A 23,826-nucleotide genomic window follows, 5' to 3' on the forward strand; every position below is an offset into this window, starting at 1 on the left:
TTTACAGTAGGCAACCGCTGCAGGGCCACCCCCTTTCAGAGGGAAGATATATGTGATTTGATGCAGACAGTCTGTTCTCGAGCTCAATTAACCAGAGAGCCACTTTGATCCACAGGAGACAGGAAGATGGGTGCGGCTTAGTAGTACATGTTGTCACCCCTTACCTTTCCTGTTGCAAAGCACTCTGGTCATGACCTTACGCATGACAGAAGATTGGTGGTGGGGACCCAGGATTGGGTCTTTAAGGTAGGCTTAGCATGCTCCAATCACTGGGGCCCATTTGGCTTTAAAAGAGGGCTGAGCCCCTCACTAAGCAGATCATCCGACGACTTCAAAAGGAGTACGAAGAAGGACTCATTCGGACCCTCGGTGATGGTACAGTCTGCCTCACGGCTTCCGCCAGTGAAGGAAGTCCAGGATTTCCAAGAGGGAAGCAAAATACCTCCCAAAACATCTCCCAGGGAACAGAGGGAGATACCCGACTCAGAGGATCCATCAAGCAGCACCAGAACCGGTACCCAGCCAGCACACAGCGTGCCCTGCTAGGTTAAGCCAGCAAGCTTCCTAGGTGGGAAGTGCCAGAGAGTCTCTGAACAAAGGACAAGGCCGTTGCCGGCAAACACTCTTCTCAGCTTTGGGTCGGCCGCCTTAAACGTCGACCCAAGCATTGAGAAGAAGCTCGGAGGAGTGCCACAACAAGCATCAACCAGCGTCCATCTTTTAAGGACTTTTTCGAAGCAGTCGAGCTCTCAAACTGCGACCGGCTGCACCACTGTGGCTGTTCTCACGCTGCAGTCACTAAAGCCGTCTGAGAACCCTCGACCAGCGTTCCAGATCCACCAACCAGCACACAGACAACGATTCTTCACCCCGAGCCGCCGGGTAGGGCAGCCTGCAGCCGTCCGCCCAGCCTCGCTTACCAAACTGCCTGCCAACTGATATCCGCATCTGTCGTCCCTCTTGAACTCTGTCGCCGGAGCTACAAAGCATGCTGGAAGCCACTCGATGCTGTCGAGTACCAAGATCATCTCAAACACCAGTTACATTGTGGTTCTGTCCCCCTGGTCCTTCTCCGAAGGCCCTTAGTGACATTTACGACCTCTTGCTCCCTTGCTGCTGCAACCAAATAACCTTGAACAGTTCAGACTGATTGCTTTACCGACTGCACTCCTGTCAGTATCCAGAGTGCATCCCTCTCCTTTGTGAAACTGTCTGTCCCCTGTTTTCCTTTATAGGGTGGGTTGTATTTTGTAGTGTGTTAGAACTGTCTGTTGTATTAATACTAAAGTAGATATTTGTATACAACCTTGACTGGACAGTCCCTTTTATCAGTGGGTCACAATTTTTTTTTTTTCGCTCTGTTGCAACTAACCAGCCTGACGTTCCGTCCACTGTTCGGACCCCTTCCGGTGTACTAGAGGTGTGGGACTGATTGATGGTCTAGAAAGCGATATTCCTCCCTGGACCACTAGTGCCCCGGAAGTTGATTCGTCACACCAAGAGAGGTCGGGTTGTTGACTCCACGTGAATATGTGTCTATAGAATGCATGGGGACAGAAATGCCCTTTTGCCTCTCTTGGGAAGACTGAGATGGTGAGCGAAGGCCAAAGGTAAAGCGACCCCTCTGCTGCGGTTGGCTTCAGTGGCAGCCAGACCTCCCTGAGTAACCATCCAACAATCTGATGACTTTCGCAAGAGCAGATGTGGCAAAGAGGATCGAAGGCAGACAGGTCACTGTCTGCTAGGTTCTGAAAGCTCATGGTTTTCATGTCGTGTGATCAGGAAGGCAGCGAGACAACTGAGGCGCTTAATGCACCTGCTGCATGGTCACGGTTCCATAGACTTCGCTGCGCCGCTTGGAGTTTACGAATGCGCTAGCTTCTGGAAGTAAACCCCTTTGTTGAGGGTAGGCCACGAGAGAACAAAGAATAGAAGGGATGGGTTCCGAAAAACACACCCCTCTTGCTAGGTCTTCTCCAGTGGAGTAAAAGCGTCATTGTCTCCTTTTCAAACAAATCGGTTCAGCCTCCGTAGAGACTGTCAAAAATTACCAATTCCAGCTATATTTCAAGCTGTCATGGCGGGGTATTGGGTAAAGTTTTCAATAAGCAATAATCGCGCCTCGGTTAAACCTCATGAGCTACGATACTGCCACTGCGCAAAGCTAAAGCACCTGACCCAGAGGCCCGTGCGCCCCGGGAATGGATTCCCATTTAACTTGCACTGATCCCAGCAAGCTCCATCCTGAGCATCCTTTGTCAAACTCATAAAACCGCCTGGATTCCAGTGCCGAGATTTGTTGAGGTGAACACCTGTATCATCTTGCGCTCACCAAACTGACAGCAAATATAGTAGCAAGGTATGCATAGGATTCTGGGAGTAAACATGCAAATGAGCAGGCTGCTACCTGTGCGCTCTTTCCCTTAGCATGATCGGTGGCCTGTTGGCAAGTGACCCCGCCCTCCTGAGAGATTATTGGGCAGGCCGCTGCCAAGGCAACATGGGAGAGGCTTGAGAATGCAAAGAGCCATTGGAGGATTGCACAGGAGCGAGGACAGCATCGAGAAATGGGCTCCTTTGGGGACAGGTGAAGTGATGCTCCACCAGGACGACCAGCTGTTTCTGCAGTGCAGCCAGGACATTGACAAGAAGTGAATCAATTTGTCTCTGAGCGTTCCAACTGTTGACCAAACCATTACAATTTCGATACATTTCCATGCCATCACATACCTACCTGTTTGTGATAATTGCACTTGTCCTTGAAAATAGACCCGATTTTGCAGGGGACTCTGGGAAAAGTGAAAAGGTCCTATGTAATTCACGTCTTGTACCCTGTCTCATAGGGCGGACCCTGCAATTCTACTTCCACTCCACTGCCAAAAATGAAGCGGCCTTGCCCTGTTCAGGCTTTTTGCTGTAGCCCCTGGGCCTTTGCAGAGCCATCTGCTTAGTGTGGCTCTGCCACTGAGGTCAGAAGAGAACATTTAGCCTGAGAAACGGCTGTCTGTGTGTGCAGCTTGGAGAAGACACTGTTGCCATGGGAAAGACATGCCTGTTTGCTGTGCAAATGAAGTGCAGACACAGACAGAAGAGACCACTTGACTGGTAGGAATTGAAGAACCTGACCAAGAGTGAGGAATTAGACCATCTGCACGGGGAGTGTGTGCTCCGCCTGGGCTGGTTTGATACTTTTAAAAAAGAAATGGAATGTTGGTAGGTAAACCTCCTGGAAATGTGTGGGGCTATTCCGCACACATTTCCCAATGGACACTGCACAACAAACACATAGTCAAGTGCACTCTGGGGGACACAGTCTACCGGTGCGGTCCTCCTGTCACATTTAGCTGCAATGTGACAGCCATGGGTACATCAAAGCATCTCTGAAGGGGGAAGGCAACGCCTTCCTCCGGCCCTGGTCAGCCTACTTAAAATAGCAAAGGCTCCATCGATATGCCCTGCCTATTGTTAGGTTCTCTCTGATGGCAGCGCATACTGATGAGAGTTAAGTGAAGCAGGCCTGCCAAGAGGCCTGTTCACAGAACTAACACAGGGCAGGAAACCCCAACACCTTTTTCATATGCAATGTGTCAGCTTGAAGCTAGCTCCCACCCCTCTGTATGAAGGCCATTGAATGTCATGTGTGGAACAACTGTTTACAGTAGGCAACCGCTGCAGGGCCCCCCCTTTCAGAGGGAAGATATATGTGATTTGATGCAGACAGTCTGTTCTCGAGCTCAATTAACCAGAGAGCCACTTTGATCCACAGGAGACAGGAAGATGGGTGCGGCTTAGTAGTACATGTTGTCACCCCTTACCTTTCCTGTTGCAAAGCACTCTGGTCATGACCTTACGCATGACAGAAGATTGGTGGTGGGGACCCAGGATTGGGTCTTTAAGGTAGGCTTAGCATGCTCCAATCACTGGGGCCCATTTGGCTTTAAAAGAGGGCTGAGCCCCTCACTAAGCAGATCATCCGACGACTTCAAAAGGAGTACGAAGAAGGACTCATTCGGACCCTCGGTGATGGTACAGTCTGCCTCACGGCTTCCGCCAGTGAAGGAAGTCCAGGATTTCCAAGAGGGAAGCAAAATACCTCCCAAAACATCTCCCAGGGAACAGAGGGAGATACCCGACTCAGAGGATCCATCAAGCAGCACCAGAACCGGTACCCAGCCAGCACACAGCGTGCCCTGCTAGGTTAAGCCAGCAAGCTTCCTAGGTGGGAAGTGCCAGAGAGTCTCTGAACAAAGGACAAGGCCGTTGCCGGCAAACACTCTTCTCAGCTTTGGGTCGGCCGCCTTAAACGTCGACCCAAGCATTGAGAAGAAGCTCGGAGGAGTGCCACAACAAGCCTCAACCAGCGTCCATCTTTGAAGGACTTTTTCGAAGCAGTCGAGCTCTCAAACTGCGACCGGCTGCACCACTGTGGCTGTTCTCACGCTGCAGTCACTAAAGCCGTCTGAGAACCCTCGACCAGCGTTCCAGATCCACCAACCAGCACACAGACAACGATTCTTCACCCCGAGCCGCCGGGTAGGGCAGCCTGCAGCCGGCCGCCCAGCCTCGCTTACCAAACTGCCTGCCAACTGATATCCGCATCTGTCGTCCCTCTTGAACTCTGTCGCCGGAGCTACAAAGCATGCTGGAAGCCACTCGATGCTGTCGAGTACCAAGATCATCTCAAACACCAGTTACATTGTGGTTCTGTCCCCCTGGTCCTTCTCCGAAGGCCCTTAGTGACATTTACGACCTCTTGCTCCCTTGCTGCTGCAACCAAATAACCTTGAACAGTTCAGACTGATTGCTTTACCGACTGCACTCCTGTCAGTATCCAGAGTGCATCCCTCTCCTTTGTGAAACTGTCTGTCCCCTGTTTTCCTTTATAGGGTGGGTTGTATTTTGTAGTGTGTTAGAACTGTCTGTTGTATTAATACTAAAGTAGATATGTGTATACAACCTTGACTGGACAGTCCCTTTTATCAGTGGGTCACAATTGTTTTTTCGCTCTGTTGCAACTAACCAGCCTGATGTTCCGTCCACTGTTCGGACCCCTTCCGGTGTACTAGAGGTGTGGGACTGATTGATGGTCTAGAAAGCGATATTCCTCCCTGGACCACTAGTGCCCCGGAAGTTGATTCGTCACACCAAGAGAGGTCGGGTTGTTGACTCCACGTGAATATGTGTCTATAGAATGCATGGGGACAGAAATGCCCTTTTGCCTCTCTTGGGAAGACTGAGATGGTGAGCGAAGGCCAAAGGTAAAGCGACCCCTCTGCTGCGGTTGGCTTCAGTGGCAGCCAGACCTCCCTGAGTAACCATCCAACAATCTGATGACTTTCGCAAGAGCAGATGTGGCAAAGAGGATCGAAGGCAGACAGGTCACTGTCTGCTAGGTTCTGAAAGCTCATGGTTTTCATGTCGTGAGATCAGGAAGGCAGCGAGACAACTGAGGCGCTTAATGCACCTGCTGCATGGTCACGGTTCCATAGACTTCGCTGCGCCGCTTGGAGTTTACGAATGCGCTAGCTTCTGGAAGTAAACCCCTTTGTTGAGGGTAGGCCACGAGAGAACAAAGAATAGAAGGGATGGGTTCCGAAAAACACACCCCTCTTGCTAGGTCTTCTCCAGTGGAGTAAAAGCGTCATTGTCTCCTTTTCAAACAAATCGGTTCAGCCTCCGTAGAGACTGTCAAAAATTACCAATTCCAGCTATATTTCAAGCTGTCATGGCGGGGTATTGGGTAAAGTTTTCAATAAGCAATAATCGCGCCTCGGTTAAACCTCATGAGCTACGATACTGCCACTGCGCAAAGCTAAAGCACCTGACCCAGAGGCCCGTGCGCCCCGGGAATGGATTCCCATTTAACTTGCACTGATCCCAGCAAGCTCCATCCTGAGCATCCTTTGTCAAACTCATAAAACCGCCTGGATTCCAGTGCCGAGATTTGTTGAGGTGAACACCTGTATCATCTTGCGCTCACCAAACTGACAGCAAATATAGTAGCAAGGTATGCATAGGATTCTGGGAGTAAACATGCAAATGAGCAGGCTGCTACCTGTGCGCTCTTTCCCTTAGCATGATCGGTGGCCTGTTGGCAAGTGACCCCGCCCTCCTGAGAGATTATTGGGCAGGCCGCTGCCAAGGCAACATGGGAGAGGCTTGAGAATGCAAAGAGCCATTGGAGGATTGCACAGGAGCGAGGACAGCATCGAGAAATGGGCTCCTTTGGGGACAGGTGAAGTGATGCTCCACCAGGACGACCAGCTGTTTCTGCAGTGCAGCCAGGACATTGACAAGAAGTGAATCAATTTGTCTCTGAGCGTTCCAACTGTTGACCAACCCATTACAATTTCGATACATTTCCATGCCATCACATACCTACCTGTTTGTGATAATTGCACTTGTCCTTGAAAATAGACCCGATTTTGCAGGGGACTCTGGGAAAAGTGAAAAGGTCCTATGTAATTCACATCTTGTACCCTGTCTCATAGGGCGGACCCTGCAATTCTACTTCCACTCCACTGCCAAAAATGAAGCGGCCTTGCCCTGTTCAGGATTTTTGCTGTAGCCCCTGGGCCTTTGCAGAGCCATCTGCTTAGTGTGGCTCTGCCACTGAGGTCAGAAGAGAACATTTAGCCTGAGAAACGGCTGTCTGTGTGTGCAGCTTGGAGAAGACACTGTTGCCATGGGAAAGACATGCCTGTTTGCTGTGCAAATGAAGTGCAGACACAGACAGAAGAGACCACTTGACTGGTAGGAATTGAAGAACCTGACCAAGAGTGAGGAATTAGACCATCCGCACGGGGAGTGTGCGCTCCGCCTGGGCTGGTTTGATACTTTTAAAAAAGAAATGGAATGTTGGTAGGTAAACCTCCTGGAAATGTGTGGGGCTATTCCGCACACATTTCCCAATGGACACTGCACAACAAACACATAGTCAAGTGCACTCTGGGGGACACAGTCTACCGGTGCGGTCCTCCTGTCACATTTAGCTGCAATGTGACAGCCATGGGTACATCAAAGCATCTCTGAAGGGGGAAGGCAACGCCTTCCTCCGGCCCTGGTCAGCCTACTTAAAATAGCAAAGGCTCCATCGATATGCCCTGCCTATTGTTAGGTTCTCTCTGATGGCAGCGCATACTGATGAGAGTTAAGTGAAGCAGGCCTGCCAAGAGGCCTGTTCACAGAACTAACACAGGGCAGGAAACCCCAACACCTTTTTCATATGCAATGTGTCAGCTTGAAGCTAGCTCCCACCCCTCTGTATGAAGGCCATTGAATGTCATGTGTGGAACAACTGTTTAAAGTAGGCAACCGCTGCAGGGCCACCCCCTTTCAGAGGGAAGATATATGTGATTTGATGCAGACAGTCTGTTCTCGAGCTCAATTAACCAGAGAGCCACTTTGATCCACAGGAGACAGGAAGATGGGTGCGGCTTAGTAGTACATGTTGTCACCCCTTACCTTTCCTGTTGCAAAGCACTCTGGTCATGACCTTACGCATGACAGAAGATTGGTGGTGGGGACCCAGGATTGGGTCTTTAAGGTAGGCTTAGCATGCTCCAATCACTGGGGCCCATTTGGCTTTAAAAGAGGGCTGAGCCCCTCACTAAGCAGATCATCCGACGACTTCAAAAGGAGTACGAAGAAGGACTCATTCGGACCCTCGGTGATGGTACAGTCTGCCTCACGGCTTCCGCCAGTGAAGGAAGTCCAGGATTTCCAAGAGGGAAGCAAAATACCTCCCAAAACATCTCCCAGGGAACAGAGGGAGATACCCGACTCAGAGGATCCATCAAGCAGCACCAGAACCGGTACCCAGCCAGCACACAGCGTGCCCTGCTAGGTTAAGCCAGCAAGCTTCCTAGGTGGGAAGTGCCAGAGAGTCTCTGAACAAAGGACAAGGCCGTTGCCGGCAAACACTCTTCTCAGCTTTGGGTCGGCCGCCTTAAACGTCGACCCAAGCATTGAGAAGAAGCTCGGAGGAGTGCCACAACAAGCATCAACCAGCGTCCATCTTTTAAGGACTTTTTCGAAGCAGTCGAGCTCTCAAACTGCGACCGGCTGCACCACTGTGGCTGTTCTCACGCTGCAGTCACTAAAGCCGTCTGAGAACCCTCGACCAGCGTTCCAGATCCACCAACCAGCACACAGACAACGATTCTTCACCCCGAGCCGCCGGGTAGGGCAGCCTGCAGCCGTCCGCCCAGCCTCGCTTACCAAACTGCCTGCCAACTGATATCCGCATCTGTCGTCCCTCTTGAACTCTGTCGCCGGAGCTACAAAGCATGCTGGAAGCCACTCGATGCTGTCGAGTACCAAGATCATCTCAAACACCAGTTACATTGTGGTTCTGTCCCCCTGGTCCTTCTCCGAAGGCCCTTAGTGACATTTACGACCTCTTGCTCCCTTGCTGCTGCAACCAAATAACCTTGAACAGTTCAGACTGATTGCTTTACCGACTGCACTCCTGTCAGTATCCAGAGTGCATCCCTCTCCTTTGTGAAACTGTCTGTCCCCTGTTTTCCTTTATAGGGTGGGTTGTATTTTGTAGTGTGTTAGAACTGTCTGTTGTATTAATACTAAAGTAGATATTTGTATACAACCTTGACTGGACAGTCCCTTTTATCAGTGGGTCACAATTGTTTTTTCGCTCTGTTGCAACTAACCAGCCTGACGTTCCGTCCACTGTTCGGACCCCTTCCGGTGTACTAGAGGTGTGGGACTGATTGATGGTCTAGAAAGCGATATTCCTCCCTGGACCACTAGTGCCCCGGAAGTTGATTCGTCACACCAAGAGAGGTCGGGTTGTTGACTCCACGTGAATATGTGTCTATAGAATGCATGGGGACAGAAATGCCCTTTTGCCTCTCTTGGGAAGACTGAGATGGTGAGCGAAGGCCAAAGGTAAAGCGACCCCTCTGCTGCGGTTGGCTTCAGTGGCAGCCAGACCTCCCTGAGTAACCATCCAACAATCTGATGACTTTCGCAAGAGCAGATGTGGCAAAGAGGATCGAAGGCAGACAGGTCACTGTCTGCTAGGTTCTGAAAGCTCATGGTTTTCATGTCGTGAGATCAGGAAGGCAGCGAGACAACTGAGGCGCTTAATGCACCTGCTGCATGGTCACGGTTCCATAGACTTCGCTGCGCCGCTTGGAGTTTACGAATGCGCTAGCTTCTGGAAGTAAACCCCTTTGTTGAGGGTAGGCCACGAGAGAACAAAGAATAGAAGGGATGGGTTCCGAAAAACACACCCCTCTTGCTAGGTCTTCTCCAGTGGAGTAAAAGCGTCATTGTCTCCTTTTCAAACAAATCGGTTCAGCCTCCGTAGAGACTGTCAAAAATTACCAATTCCAGCTATATTTCAAGCTGTCATGGCGGGGTATTGGGTAAAGTTTTCAATAAGCAATAATCGCGCCTCGGTTAAACCTCATGAGCTACGATACTGCCACTGCGCAAAGCTAAAGCACCTGACCCAGAGGCCCGTGCGCCCCGGGAATGGATTCCCATTTAACCTGCACTGATCCCAGCAAGCTCCATCCTGAGCATCCTTTGTCAAACTCATAAAACCGCCTGGATTCCAGTGCCGAGATTTGTTGAGGTGAACACCTGTATCATCTTGCGCTCACCAAACTGACAGCAAATATAGTAGCAAGGTATGCATAGGATTCTGGGAGTAAACATGCAAATGAGCAGGCTGCTACCTGTGCGCTCTTTCCCTTAGCATGATCGGTGGCCTGTTGGCAAGTGACCCCGCCCTCCTGAGAGATTATTGGGCAGGCCGCTGCCAAGGCAACATGGGAGAGGCTTGAGAATGCAAAGAGCCATTGGAGGATTGCACAGGAGCGAGGACAGCATCGAGAAATGGGCTCCTTTGGGGACAGGTGAAGTGATGCTCCACCAGGACGACCAGCTGTTTCTGCAGTGCAGCCAGGACATTGACAAGAAGTGAATCAATTTGTCTCTGAGCGTTCCAACTGTTGACCAAACCATTACAATTTCGATACATTTCCATGCCATCACATACCTACCTGTTTGTGATAATTGCACTTGTCCTTGAAAATAGACCCGATTTTGCAGGGGACTCTGGGAAAGTGAAAAGGTCTTATGTAATTCACGTCTTGTACCCTGTCTCATAGGGCGGACCCTGCAATTCTACTTCCACTCCACTGCCAAAAATGAAGCGGCCTTGCCCTGTTCAGGCTTTTTGCTGTAGCCCCTGGGCCTTTGCAGAGCCATCTGCTTAGTGTGGCTCTGCCACTGAGGTCAGAAGAGAACATTTAGCCTGAGAAACGGCTGTCTGTGTGTGCAGCTTGGAGAAGACACTGTTGCCATGGGAAAGACATGCCTGTTTGCTGTGCAAATGAAGTGCAGACACAGACAGAAGAGACCACTTGACTGGTAGGAATTGAAGAACCTGACCAAGAGTGAGGAATTAGACCATCCGCACGGGGAGTGTGCGCTCCGCCTGGGCTGGTTTGATACTTTTAAAAAAGAAATGGAATGTTGGTAGGTAAACCTCCTGGAAATGTGTGGGGCTATTCCGCACACATTTCCCAATGGACACTGCACAACAAACACATAGTCAAGTGCACTCTGGGGGACAGAGTCTACCGGTGCGGTCCTCCTGTCACATTTAGCTGCAATGTGACAGCCATGGGTACATCAAAGCATCTCTGAAGGGGGAAGGCAACGCCTTCCTCCGGCCCTGGTCAGCCTACTTAAAATAGCAAAGGCTCCATCTATATGCCCTGCCTATTGTTAGGTTCTCTCTGATGGCAGCGCATACTGATGAGAGTTAAGTGAAGCAGGCCTGCCAAGAGGCCTGTTCACAGAACTAACACAGGGCAGGAAACCCCAACACCTTTTTCATATGCAATGTGTCAGCTTGCAGCTAGCTCCCACCCCTCTGTATGAAGGCCATTGAATGTCATGTGTGGAACAACTGTTTACAGTAGGCAACCGCTGCAGGGCCACCCCCTTTCAGAGGGAAGATATATGTGATTTGATGCAGACAGTCTGTTCTCGAGCTCAATTAACCAGAGAGCCACTTTGATCCACAGGAGACAGGAAGATGGGTGCGGCTTAGTAGTACATGTTGTCACCCCTTACCTTTCCTGTTGCAAAGCACTCTGGTCATGACCTTACGCATGACAGAAGATTGGTGGTGGGGACCCAGGATTGGGTCTTTAAGGTAGGCTTAGCATGCTCCAATCACTGGGGCCCATTTGGCTTTAAAAGAGGGCTGAGCCCCTCACTAAGCAGATCATCCGACGACTTCAAAAGGAGTACGAAGAAGGACTCATTCGGACCCTCGGTGATGGTACAGTCTGCCTCACGGCTTCCGCCAGTGAAGGAAGTCCAGGATTTCCAAGAGGGAAGCAAAATACCTCCCAAAACATCTCCCAGGGAACAGAGGGAGATACCCGACTCAGAGGATCCATCAAGCAGCACCAGAACCGGTACCCAGCCAGCACACAGCGTGCCCTGCTAGGTTAAGCCAGCAAGCTTCCTAGGTGGGAAGTGCCAGAGAGTCTCTGAACAAAGGACAAGGCCGTTGCCGGCAAACACTCTTCTCAGCTTTGGGTCGGCCGCCTTAAACGTCGACCCAAGCATTGAGAAGAAGCTCGGAGGAGTGCCACAACAAGCATCAACCAGCGTCCATCTTTTAAGGACTTTTTCGAAGCAGTCGAGCTCTCAAACTGCGACCGGCTGCACCACTGTGGCTGTTCTCACGCTGCAGTCACTAAAGCCGTCTGAGAACCCTCGACCAGCGTTCCAGATCCACCAACCAGCACACAGACAACGATTCTTCACCCCGAGCCGCCGGGTAGGGCAGCCTGCAGCCGTCCGCCCAGCCTCGCTTACCAAACTGCCTGCCAACTGATATCCGCATCTGTCGTCCCTCTTGAACTCTGTCGCCAGAGCTACAAAGCATGCTGGAAGCCACTCGATGCTGTCGAGTACCAAGATCATCTCAAACACCAGTTACATTGTGGTTCTGTCCCCCTGGTCCTTCTCCGAAGGCCCTTAGTGACATTTACGACCTCTTGCTCCCTTGCTGCTGCAACCAAATAACCTTGAACAGTTCAGACTGATTGCTTTACCGACTGCACTCCTGTCAGTATCCAGAGTGCATCCCTCTCCTTTGTGAAACTGTCTGTCCCCTGTTTTCCTTTATAGGGTGGGTTGTATTTTGTAGTGTGTTAGAACTGTCTGTTGTATTAATACTAAAGTAGATATTTGTATACAACCTTGACTGGACAATCCCTTTTATCAGTGGGTCACAATTGTTTTTTCGCTCTGTTGCAACTAACCAGCCTGACGTTCCGTCCACTGTTCGGACCCCTTCCGGTGTACTAGAGGTGTGGGACTGATTGATGGTCTAGAAAGCGATATTCCTCCCTGGACCACTAGTGCCCCGGAAGTTGATTCGTCACACCAAGAGAGGTCGGGTTGTTGACTCCACGTGAATATGTGTCTATAGAATGCATGGGGACAGAAATGCCCTTTTGCCTCTCTTGGGAAGACTGAGATGGTGAGCGAAGGCCAAAGGTAAGCGACCCCTCTGCTGCGGTTGGCTTCAGTGGCAGCCAGACCTCCCTGAGTAACCATCCAACAATCTGATGACTTTCGCAAGAGCAGATGTGGCAAAGAGGATCGAAGGCAGACAGGTCACTGTCTGCTAGGTTCTGAAAGCTCATGGTCTTCATGTCGTGAGATCAGGAAGGCAGCGAGACAACTGAGGCGCTTAATGCACCTGCTGCATGGTCACGGTTCCATAGACTTCGCTGCGCCGCTTGGAGTTTACGAATGCGCTAGCTTCTGGAAGTAAACCCCTTTGTTGAGGGTAGGCCACGAGAGAACAAAGAATAGAAGGGATGGGTTCCGAAAAACACACCCCTCTTGCTAGGTCTTCTCCAGTGGAGTAAAAGCGTCATCGTCTCCTTTTCAAACAAATCGGTTCAGTCTCCGTAGAGACTGTCAAAAATTACCAATTCCAGCTATATTTCAAGCTGTCATGGCGGGGTATTGGGTAAAGTTTTCAATAAGCAATAATCGCGCCTCGGTTAAACCTCATGAACTACGATACTGCCACTGCGCAAAGCTAAAGCACCTGACCCAGAGGCCCGTGCGCCCCGGGAATGGATTCCCATTTAACTTGCACTGATCCCAGCAAGCTCCATCCTGAGCATCCTTTGTCAAACTCATAAAACCGCCTGGATTCCAGTGCCGAGATTTGTTGAGGTGAACACCTGTATCATCTTGCGCTCACCAAACTGACAGCAAATATAGTAGCAAGGTATGCATAGGATTCTGGGAGTAAACATGCAAATGAGCAGGCTGCTACCTGTGCGCTCTTTCCCTTAGCATGATCGGTGGCCTGTTGGCAAGTGACCCCGCCCTCCTGAGAGATTATTGGGCAGGCCGCTGCCAAGGCAACATGGGAGAGGCTTGAGAATGCAAAGAGCCATTGGAGGATTGCACAGGAGCGAGGACAGCATCGAGAAATGGGCTCCTTTGGGGACAGGTGAAGTGATGCTCCACCAGGACGACCAGCTGTTTCTGCAGTGCAGCCAGGACATTGACAAGAAGTGAATCAATTTGTCTCTGAGCGTTCCAACTGTTGACCAAACCATTACAATTTCGATACATTTCCATGCCATCACATACCTACCTGTTTGTGATAATTGCACTTGTCCTTGAAAATAGACCCGATTTTGCAGGGGACTCTGGGAAAAGTGAAAAGGTCCTATGTAATTCACGTCTTGTACCCTGTCTCATAGGGCGGACCCTGCAATTCTACTTCCACTCCACTGCCAAAAATGAAGCGGCCTTGCCCTGTTCAGGCTTTTTGCTGTAGCCCCTGGGCCTTTGCAGAGCCATCTGCTTAGTGTGGCTCTGCCACGGAGGTCAGAAGAGAACATTTAGCCTGAGAAACGGCTGTCTGTGTGTGCAGCTTGGAGAAGACACTGTTGCCATGGGAAAGACATGCCTGTTTGCTGTGCAAATGAAGTGCAGACACAGACAGAAGAGACCACTTGACTGGTAGGAATTGAAGAACCTGACCAAGAGTGAGGAATTAGACCATCCGCACGGGGAGTGTGCGCTCCGCCTGGGCTGGTTTGATACTTTAAAAAAAGAAATGGAATGTTGGTAGGTAAACCTCCTGGAAATGTGTGGGGCTATTCCGCACACATTTCCCAATGGACACTGCACAACAAACACATAGTCAAGTGCATTCTGGGGGACACAGTCTACCGGTGCGGTCCTCCTGTCACATTTAGCTGCAATGTGACAGCCATGGGTACATCAAAGCATCTCTGAAGGGGGAAGGCAACGCCTTCCTCCGGCCCTGGTCAGCCTACTTAAAATAGCAAAGGCTCCATCGATATGCCCTGCCTATTGTTAGGTTCTCTCTGATGGCAGCGCATACTGATGAGAGTTAAGTGAAGCAGGCCTGCCAAGAGGCCTGTTCACAGAACTAACACAGGGCAGGAAACCCCAACACCTTTTTCATATGCAATGTGTCAGCTTGAAGCTAGCTCCCACCCCTCTGTATGAAGGCCATTGAATGTCATGTGTGGAACAACTGTTTACAGTAGGCAACCGCTGCAGGGCCACCCCCTTTCAGAGGGAAGATATATGTGATTTGATGCAGACAGTCTGTTCTCGAGCTCAATTAACCAGAGAGCCACTTTGATCCACAGGAGACAGGAAGATGGGTGCGGCTTAGTAGTACATGTTGTCACCCCTTACCTTTCCTGTTGCAAAGCACTCTGGTCATGACCTTACGCATGACAGAAGATTGGTGGTGGGGACCCAGGATTGGGTCTTTAAGGTAGGCTTAGCATGCTCCAATCACTGGGGCCCATTTGGCTTTAAAAGAGGGCTGAGCCCCTCACTAAGCAGATCATCCGACGACTTCAAAAGGAGTACGAAGAAGGACTCATTCGGACCCTCGGTGATGGTACAGTCTGCCTCACGGCTTCCGCCAGTGAAGGAAGTCCAGGATTTCCAAGAGGGAAGCAAAATACCTCCCAAAACATCTCCCAGGGAACAGAGGGAGATACCTGACTCAGAGGATCCATCAAGCAGCACCAGAACCGGTACCCAGCCAGCACACAGCGTGCCCTGCTAGGTTAAGCCAGCAAGCTTCCTAGGTGGGAAGTGCCAGAGAGTCTCTGAACAAAGGACAAGGCCGTTGCCGGCAAACACTCTTCTCAGCTTTGGGTCGGCCGCCTTAAACGTCGACCCAAGCATTGAGAAGAAGCTCGGAGGAGTGCCACAACAAGCATCAACCAGCGTCCATCTTTTAAGGACTTTTTCGAAGCAGTCGAGCTCTCAAACTGCGACCGGCTGCACCACTGTGGCTGTTCTCACGCTGCAGTCACTAAAGCCGTCTGAGAACCCTCGACCAGCGTTCCAGATCCACCAACCAGCACACAGACAACGATTCTTCACCCCGAGCCGCCGGGTAGGGCAGCCTGCAGCCGTCCGCCCAGCCTCGCTTACCAAACTGCCTGCCAACTGATATCCGCATCTGTCGTCCCTCTTGAACTCTGTCGCCGGAGCTACAAAGCATGCTGGAAGCCACTCGATGCTGTCGAGTACCAAGATCATCTCAAACACCAGTTACATTGTGGTTCTGTCCCCCTGGTCCTTCTCCGAAGGCCCTTAGTGACATTTACGACCTCTTGCTCCCTTGCTGCTGCAACCAAATAACCTTGAACAGTTCAGACTGATTGCTTTACCGACTGCACTCCTGTCAGTATCCAGAGTGCATCCCTCTCCTTTGTGAAACTGTCTGTCCCCTGTTTTCCTTTATAGGGTGGGTTGTATTTTGTAGTGTGTTAGAACTGTCTGTTGTATTAATACTAAAGTAGATATTTGTATACAACCTTGACTGGACAGTCCCTTTTATCAGTGGGTCACAATTGTTTTTTCGCTCTGTTGCAACTAACCAGCCTGACGTTCCGTCCACTGTTCGGACCCCTTCCGGTGTACTAGAGGTGTGGGACTGATTGATGGTCTAGAAAGCGATATTCCTCCCTGGACCACTAGTGCCCCGGAAGTTGATTCGTCACACCAAGAGAGGTCGGGTTGTTGACTCCACGTGAATATGTGTCTATAGAATGCATGGGGACAGAAATGCCCTTTTGCCTCTCTTGGGAAGACTGAGATGGTGAGCGAAGGCCAAAGGTAAAGCGACCCCTCTGCTGCGGTTGGCTTCAGTGGCAGCCAGACCTCCCTGAGTAACCATCCAACAATCTGATGACTTTCGCAAGAGCAGATGTGGCAAAGAGGATCGAAGGCAGACAGGTCACTGTCTGCTAGGTTCTGAAAGCTCATGGTTTTCATGTCGTGAGATCAGGAAGGCAGCGAGACAACTGAGGCGCTTAATGCACCTGCTGCATGGTCACGGTTCCATAGACTTCGCTGCGCCGCTTGGAGTTTACGAATGCGCTAGCTTCTGGAAGTAAACCCCTTTGTTGAGGGTAGGCCAAGAGAGAACAAAGAATAGAAGGGATGGGTTCCGAAAAACACACCCCTCTTGCTAGGTCTTCTCCAGTGGAGTAAAAGCGTCATTGTCTCCTTTTCAAACAAATCGGTTCAGCCTCCGTAGAGACTGTCAAAAATTACCAATTCCAGCTATATTTCAAGCTGTCATGGCGGGGTATTGGGTAAAGTTTTCAATAAGCAATAATCGCGCCTCGGTTAAACCTCATGAGCTACGATACTGCCACTGCGCAAAGCTAAAGCACCTGACCCAGAGGCCCGTGCGCCCCGGGAATGGATTCCCATTTAACTTGCACTGATCCCAGCAAGCTCCATCCTGAGCATCCTTTGTCAAACTCATAAAACCGCCTGGATTCCAGTGCCGAGATTTGTTGAGGTGAACACCTGTATCATCTTGCGCTCACCAAACTGACAGCAAATATAGTAGCAAGGTATGCATAGGATTCTGGGAGTAAACATGCAAATGAGCAGGCTGCTACCTGTGCGCTCTTTCCCTTAGCATGATCGGTGGCCTGTTGGCAAGTGACCCCGCCCTCCTGAGAGATTATTGGGCAGGCCGCTGCCAAGGCAACATGGGAGAGGCTTGACAATGCAAAGAGCCATTGGAGGATTGCACAGGAGCGAGGACAGCGTCGAGAAATGGGCTCCTTTGGGGACAGGTGAAGTGATGCTCCACCAGGACGACCAGCTGTTTCTGCAGTGCAGCCAGGACATTGACAAGAAGTGAATCAATTTGTCTCTGAGCGTTCCAACAGTTGACCAAACCATTACAATTTCGATACATTTCCATGCCATCACATACCTACCTGTTTGTGATAATTGCACTTGTCCTTGAAAATAGACCCGATTTTGCAGGGGACTCTGGGAAAAGTGAAAAGGTCCTATGTAATTCACGTCTTGTACCCTGTCTCATAGGGCGGACCCTGCAATTCTACTTCCACTCCACTGCCAAAAATGAAGCGGCCTTGCCCTGTTCAGGCTTTTTGCTGTAGCCCCTGGGCCTTTGCAGAGCCATCTGCTTAGTGTGGCTCTGCCACTGAGGTCAGAAGAGAACATTTAGCCTGAGAAACGGCTGTCTGTGTGTGCAGCTTGGAGAAGACACTGTTGCCATGGGAAAGACATGCCTGTTTGCTGTGCAAATGAAGTGCAGACACAGACAGAAGAGACCACTTGACTGGTAGGAATTGAAGAACCTGACCAAGAGTGAGGAATTAGACCATCCGCACGGGGAGTGTGCGCTCCGCCTGGGCTGGTTTGATACTTTTAAAAAAGAAATGGAATGTTGGTAGGTAAACCTCCTGGAAATGTGTGGGGCTATTCCGCACACATTTCCCAATGGACACTGCACAACAAACACATAGTCAAGTGCACTCTGGGGGACACAGTCTACCGGTGCGGTCCTCCTGTCACATTTAGCTGCAATGTGACAGCCATGGGTACATCAAAGCATCTCTGAAGGGGGAAGGCAACGCCTTCCTCCGGCCCTGGTCAGCCTACTTAAAATAGCAAAGGCTCCATCGATATGCCCTGCCTATTGTTAGGTTCTCTCTGATGGCAGCGCATACTGATGAGAGTTAAGTGAAGCAGGCCTGCCAAGAGGCCTGTTCACAGAACTAACACAGGGCAGGAAACCCCAACACCTTTTTCATATGCAATGTGTCAGCTTGAAGCTAGCTCCCACCCCTCTGTATGAAGGCCATTGAATGTCATGTGTGGAACAACTGTTTACAGTAGGCAACCGCTGCAGGGCCACCCCCTTTCAGAGGGAAGATATATGTGATTTGATGCAGACAGTCTGTTCTCGAGCTCAATTAACCAGAGAGCCACTTTGATCCACAGGAGACAGGAAGATGGGTGCGGCTTAGTAGTACATGTTGTCACCCCTTACCTTTCCTGTTGCAAAGCACTCTGGTCATGACCTTACGCATGACAGAAGATTGGTGGTGGGGACCCAGGATTGGGTCTTTAAGGTAGGCTTAGCATGCTCCAATCACTGGGGCCCATTTGGCTTTAAAAGAGGGCTGAGCCCTTCACTAAGCAGATCATCCGACGACTTCAAAAGGAGTACGAAGAAGGACTCATTCGGACCCTCGGTGATGGTACAGTCTGCCTCACGGCTTCCGCCAGTGAAGGAAGTCCAGGATTTCCAAGAGGGAAGCAAAATACCTCCCAAAACATCTCCCAGGGAACAGAGGGAGATACCCGACTCAGAGGATCCATCAAGCAGCACCAGAACCGGTACCCAGCCAGCACACAGCGTGCCCTGAAAGGTTAAGCCAGCAAGCTTCCTAGGTGGGAAGTGCCAGAGAGTCTCTGAACAAAGGACAAGGCCGTTGCCGGCAAACACTCTTCTCAGCTTTGGGTCGGCTGCCTTAAACGTCTACCCAAGCATTGAGAAGAAGCTCGGAGGAGTGCCACAACAAGCATCAACCAGCGTCCATCTTTTAAGGACTTTTTCGAAGCAGTCGAGCTCTCAAACTGCGACCGGCTGCACCACTGTGGCTGTTCTCACGCTGCAGTCACTAAAGCCGTCTGAGAACCCTCGACCAGCGTTCCAGATCCACCAACCAGCACACAGACAACGATTCTTCACCCCGAGCCGCCGGGTAGGGCAGCCTGCAGCCGTCCGCCCAGCCTCGCTTACCAAACTGCCTGCCAACTGATATCCGCATCTGTCGTCCCTCTTGAACTCTGTCGCCGGAGCTACAAAGCATGCTGGAAGCCACTCGATGCTGTCGAGTACCAAGATCATCTCGAACACCAGTTACATTGTGGTTCTGTCCCCCTGGTCCTTCTCCGAAGGCCCTTAGTGACATTTACGACCCCTTGCTCCCTTGCTGCTGCAACCAAATAACCTTGAACAGTTCAGACTGATTGCTTTACCGACTGCACTCCTGTCAGTATCCAGAGTGCATCCCTCTCCTTTGTGAAACTGTCTGTCCCCTGTTTTCCTTTATAGGGTGGGTTGTATTTTGTAGTGTGTTAGAACTGTCTGTTGTATTAATACTAAAGTAGATATTTGTATACAACCTTGACTGGACAGTCCCTTTTATCAGTGGGTCACAATTGTTTTTTCGCTCTGTTGCAACTAACCAGCCTGACGTTCCGTCCACTGTTCGGACCCCTTCCGGTGTACTAGAGGTGTGGGACTGATTGATGGTCTAGAAAGCGATATTCCTCCCTGGACCACTAGTGCCCCGGAAGTTGATTCGTCACACCAAGAGAGGTCGGGTTGTTGACTCCACGTGAATATGTGTCTATAGAATGCATGGGGACAGAAATGCCCTTTTGCCTCTCTTGGGAAGACTGAGATGGTGAGCGAAGGCCAAAGGTAAAGCGACCCCTCTGCTGCGGTTGGCTTCAGTGGCAGCCAGACCTCCCTGAGTAACCATCCAACAATCTGATGACTTTCGCAAGAGCAGATGTGGCAAAGAGGATCGAAGGCAGACAGGTCACTGTCTGCTAGGTTCTGAAAGCTCATGGTTTTCATGTCGTGAGATCAGGAAGGCAGCGAGACAACTGAGGCGCTTAATGCACCTGCTGCATGGTCACGGTTCCATAGACTTCGCTGCGCCGCTTGGAGTTTACGAATGCGCTAGCTTCTGGAAGTAAACCCCTTTGTTGAGGGTAGGCCACGAGAGAACAAAGAATAGAAGGGATGGGTTCCGAAAAACACACCCCTCTTGCTAGGTCTTCTCCAGTGGAGTAAAAGCGTCATTGTCTCCTTTTCAAACAAATCGGTTCAGCCTCCGTAGAGACTGTCAAAAATTACCAATTCCAGCTATATTTCAAGCTGTCATGGCGGGGTATTGGGTAAAGTTTTCAATAAGCAATAATCGCGCCTCGGTTAAACCTCATGAGCTACGATACTGCCACTGCGCAAAGCTAAAGCACCTGACCCAGAGGCCCGTGCGCCCCGGGAATGGATTCCCATTTAACTTGCACTGATCCCAGCAAGCTCCATCCTGAGCATCCTTTGTCAAACTCATAAAACCGCCTGGATTCCAGTGCCGAGATTTGTTGAGGTGAACACCTGTATCATCTTGCGCTCACCAAACTGACAGCAAATATAGTAGCAAGGTATGCATAGGATTCTGGGAGTAAACATGCAAATGAGCAGGCTGCTACCTGTGCGCTCTTTCCCTTAGCATGATCGGTGGCCTGTTGGCAAGTGACCCCGCCCTCCTGAGAGATTATTGGGCAGGCCGCTGCCAAGGCAACATGGGAGAGGCTTGAGAATGCAAAGAGCCATTGGAGGATTGCACAGGAGCGAGGACAGCATCGAGAAATGGGCTCCTTTGGGGACAGGTGAAGTGATGCTCCACCAGGACGACCAGCTGTTTCTGCAGTGCAGCCAGGACATTGACAAGAAGTGAATCAATTTGTCTCTGAGCGTTCCAACTGTTGACCAAACCATTACAATTTCGATACATTTCCATGCCATCACATACCTACCTGTTTGTGATAATTGCACTTGTCCTTGAAAATAGACCCGATTTTGCAGGGGACTCTGGGAAAAGTGAAAAGGTCCTATGTAATTCACGTCTTGTACCCTGTCTCATAGGGCGGACCCTGCAATTCTACTTCCACTCCACTGCCAAAAATGAAGCGGCCTTGCCCTGTTCAGGCTTTTTGCTGTAGCCCCTGGGCCTTTGCAGAGCCATCTGCTTAGTGTGGCTCTGCCACTGAGGTCAGAAGAGAACATTTAGCCTGAGAAACGGCTGTCTGTGTGTGCAGCTTGGAGAAGACACTGTTGCCATGGGAAAGACATGCCTGTTTGCTGTGCAAATGAAGTGCAGACACAGACAGAAGAGACCACTTGACTGGTAGGAATTGAAGAACCTGACCAAGAGTGAGGAATTAGACCATCCGCACCATCCGGTGTGCGCTCCGCCTGGGCTGGTTTGATACTTTTAAAAAAGAAATGGAATGTTGGTAGGTAAACCTCCTGGAAATGTGTGGGGCTATTCCGCACACATTTCCCAATGGACACTGCACAACAAACACATAGTCAAGTGCACTCTGGGGGACACAGTCTACCGGTGCGGTCCTCCTGTCACATTTAGCTGCAATGTGACAGCCATGGGTACATCAAAGCATCTCTGAAGGGGGAAGGCAACGCCTTCCTCCGGCCCTGGTCAGCCTACTTAAAATAGCAAAGGCTCCATCGATATGCCCTGCCTATTGTTAGGTTCTCTCTGATGGCAGCGCATACTGATGAGAGTTAAGTGAAGCAGGCCTGCCAAGAGGCCTGTTCACAGAACTAACACAGGGCAGGAAACCCCAACACCTTTTTCATATGCAATGTGTCAGCTTGAAGCTAGCTCCCACCCCTCTGTATGAAGGCCATTGAATGTCATGTGTGGAACAACTGTTTACAGTAGGCAACCGCTGCAGGGCCACCCCCTTTCAGAGGGAAGATATATGTGATTTGATGCAGACAGTCTGTTCTCGAGCTCAATTAACCAGAGAGCCACTTTGATCCACAGGAGACAGGAAGATGGGTGCGGCTTAGTAGTACATGTTGTCACCCCTTACCTTTCCTGTTGCAAAGCACTCTGGTCATGACCTTACGCATGACAGAAGATTGGTGGTGGGGACCCAGGATTGGGTCTTTAAGGTAGGCTTAGCATGCTCCAATCACTGGGGCCCATTTGGCTTTAAAAGAGGGCTGAGCCCCTCACTAAGCAGATCATCCGACGACTTCAAAAGGAGTACAAAGAAGGACTCATTCGGACCCTCGGTGATGGTACAGTCTGCCTCACGGCTTCCGCCAGTGAAGGAAGTCCAGGATTTCCAAGAGGGAAGCAAAATACCTCCCAAAACATCTCCCAGGGAACAGAGGGAGATACCCGACTCAGAGGATCCATCAAGCAGCACCAGAACCGGTACCCAGCCAGCACACAGCGTGCCCTGCTAGGTTAAGCCAGCAAACTTCCTAGGTGGGAAGTGCCAGAGAGTCTCTGAACAAAGGACAAGGCCGTTGCCGGCAAACACTCTTCTCAGCTTTGGGTCGGCCGCCTTAAACGTCGACCCAAGCATTGAGAAGAAGCTCGGAGGAGTGCCACAACAAGCATCAACCAGCGTCCATCTTTTAAGGACTTTTTCGAAGCAGTCGAGCTCTCAAACTGCGACCGGCTGCACCACTGTGGCTGTTCTCACGCTGCAGTCACTAAAGCCGTCTGAGAACCCTCGACCAGCGTTCCAGATCCACCAACCAGCACACAGACAACGATTCTTCACCCCGAGCCGCCGGGTAGGGCAGCCTGCAGCCGTCCGCCCAGCCTCGCTTACCAAACTGCCTGCCAACTGATATCCGCATCTGTCGTCCCTCTTGAACTCTGTCGCCGGAGCTACAAAGCATGCTGGAAGCCACTCGATGCTGTCGAGTACCAAGATCATCTCAAACACCAGTTACATTGTGGTTCTGTCCCCCCTGTCCTTCTCCGAAGGCCCTTAGTGACATTTACGACCTCTTGCTCCCTTGTTGCTGCAACCAAATAACCTTGAACAGTTCAGACTGATTGCTTTACCGACTGCACTCCTGTCAGTATCCAGAGTGCATCCCTCTCCTTTGTGAAACTGTCTGTCCCCTGTTTTCCTTTATAGGGTGGGTTGTATTTTGTAGTGTGTTAGAACTGTCTGTTGTATTAATACTAAAGTAGATATTTGTATACAACCTTGACTGGACAGTCCCTTTTATCAGTGGGTCACAATTGTTTTTTCGCTCTGTTGCAACTAACCAGCCTGACGTTCCGTCCACTGTTCGGACCCCTTCCGGTGTACTAGAGGTGTGGGACTGATTGATGGTCTAGAAAGCGATATTCCTCCCTGGACCACTAGTGCCCCGGAAGTTGATTCGTCACACCAAGAGAGGTCGGGTTGTTGACTCCACGTGAATATGTGTCTATAGAATGCAATGGGACAGAAATGCCCTTTTGCCTCTCTTGGGAAGACTGAGATGGTGAGCGAAGGCCAAAGGTAAAGCGACCCCTCTGCTGCGGTTGGCTTCAGTGGCAGCCAGACCTCCCTGAGTAACCATCCAACAATCTGATGACTTTCGCAAGAGCAGATGTGGCAAAGAGGATCGAAGGCAGACAGGTCACTGTCTGCTAGGTTCTGAAAGCTCATGGTTTTCATGTCGTGAGATCAGGAAGGCAGCGAGACAACTGAGGCGCTTAATGCACCTGCTGCATGGTCACGGTTCCATAGACTTCGCTGCGCCGCTTGGAGTTTACGAATGCGCTAGCTTCTGGCAGTAAACCCCTTTGTTGAGGGTAGGCCACGAGAGAACAAAGAATAGAA

At 50.7% G+C, this 23,826-nt stretch overlaps 6 non-coding genes across 6 annotated transcripts; all 6 read right to left on the reverse strand.

The window, feature by feature from the left end:
* Positions 1 to 2,025: 2,025 nt before the first annotated feature.
* LOC138496432 (U4 spliceosomal RNA) lies at positions 2,026 to 2,166 on the reverse strand. The gene has a single exon (XR_011277944.1). It is a non-coding gene; the product is annotated as a U4 spliceosomal RNA (small nuclear RNA).
* A 3,507-nt stretch (positions 2,167 to 5,673) lies between these two features.
* On the reverse strand, positions 5,674 to 5,814 carry LOC138496433 (U4 spliceosomal RNA). Its single transcript, XR_011277945.1, has one exon. It is a non-coding gene; the product is annotated as a U4 spliceosomal RNA (small nuclear RNA).
* Positions 5,815 to 9,322: 3,508 nt separating this feature from the next.
* LOC138496434 (U4 spliceosomal RNA) lies at positions 9,323 to 9,463 on the reverse strand. The gene has a single exon (XR_011277946.1). It is a non-coding gene; the product is annotated as a U4 spliceosomal RNA (small nuclear RNA).
* Positions 9,464 to 12,969: 3,506 nt separating this feature from the next.
* On the reverse strand, positions 12,970 to 13,110 carry LOC138496632 (U4 spliceosomal RNA). Its single transcript, XR_011278126.1, has one exon. It is a non-coding gene; the product is annotated as a U4 spliceosomal RNA (small nuclear RNA).
* A 3,508-nt stretch (positions 13,111 to 16,618) lies between these two features.
* On the reverse strand, positions 16,619 to 16,759 carry LOC138496436 (U4 spliceosomal RNA). Its single transcript, XR_011277948.1, has one exon. It is a non-coding gene; the product is annotated as a U4 spliceosomal RNA (small nuclear RNA).
* Positions 16,760 to 20,267: 3,508 nt separating this feature from the next.
* LOC138496437 (U4 spliceosomal RNA) lies at positions 20,268 to 20,408 on the reverse strand. Its single transcript, XR_011277949.1, has one exon. It is a non-coding gene; the product is annotated as a U4 spliceosomal RNA (small nuclear RNA).
* Positions 20,409 to 23,826: the final 3,418 nt, after the last annotated feature.

The sequence above is a fragment of the Ambystoma mexicanum genome, chromosome 10 (assembly GCF_040938575.1).
Source record: "Ambystoma mexicanum isolate Mex_15411 chromosome 10, UKY_AmexF1_1, whole genome shotgun sequence".
NCBI lineage: Eukaryota > Metazoa > Chordata > Amphibia > Caudata > Ambystomatidae > Ambystoma > Ambystoma mexicanum.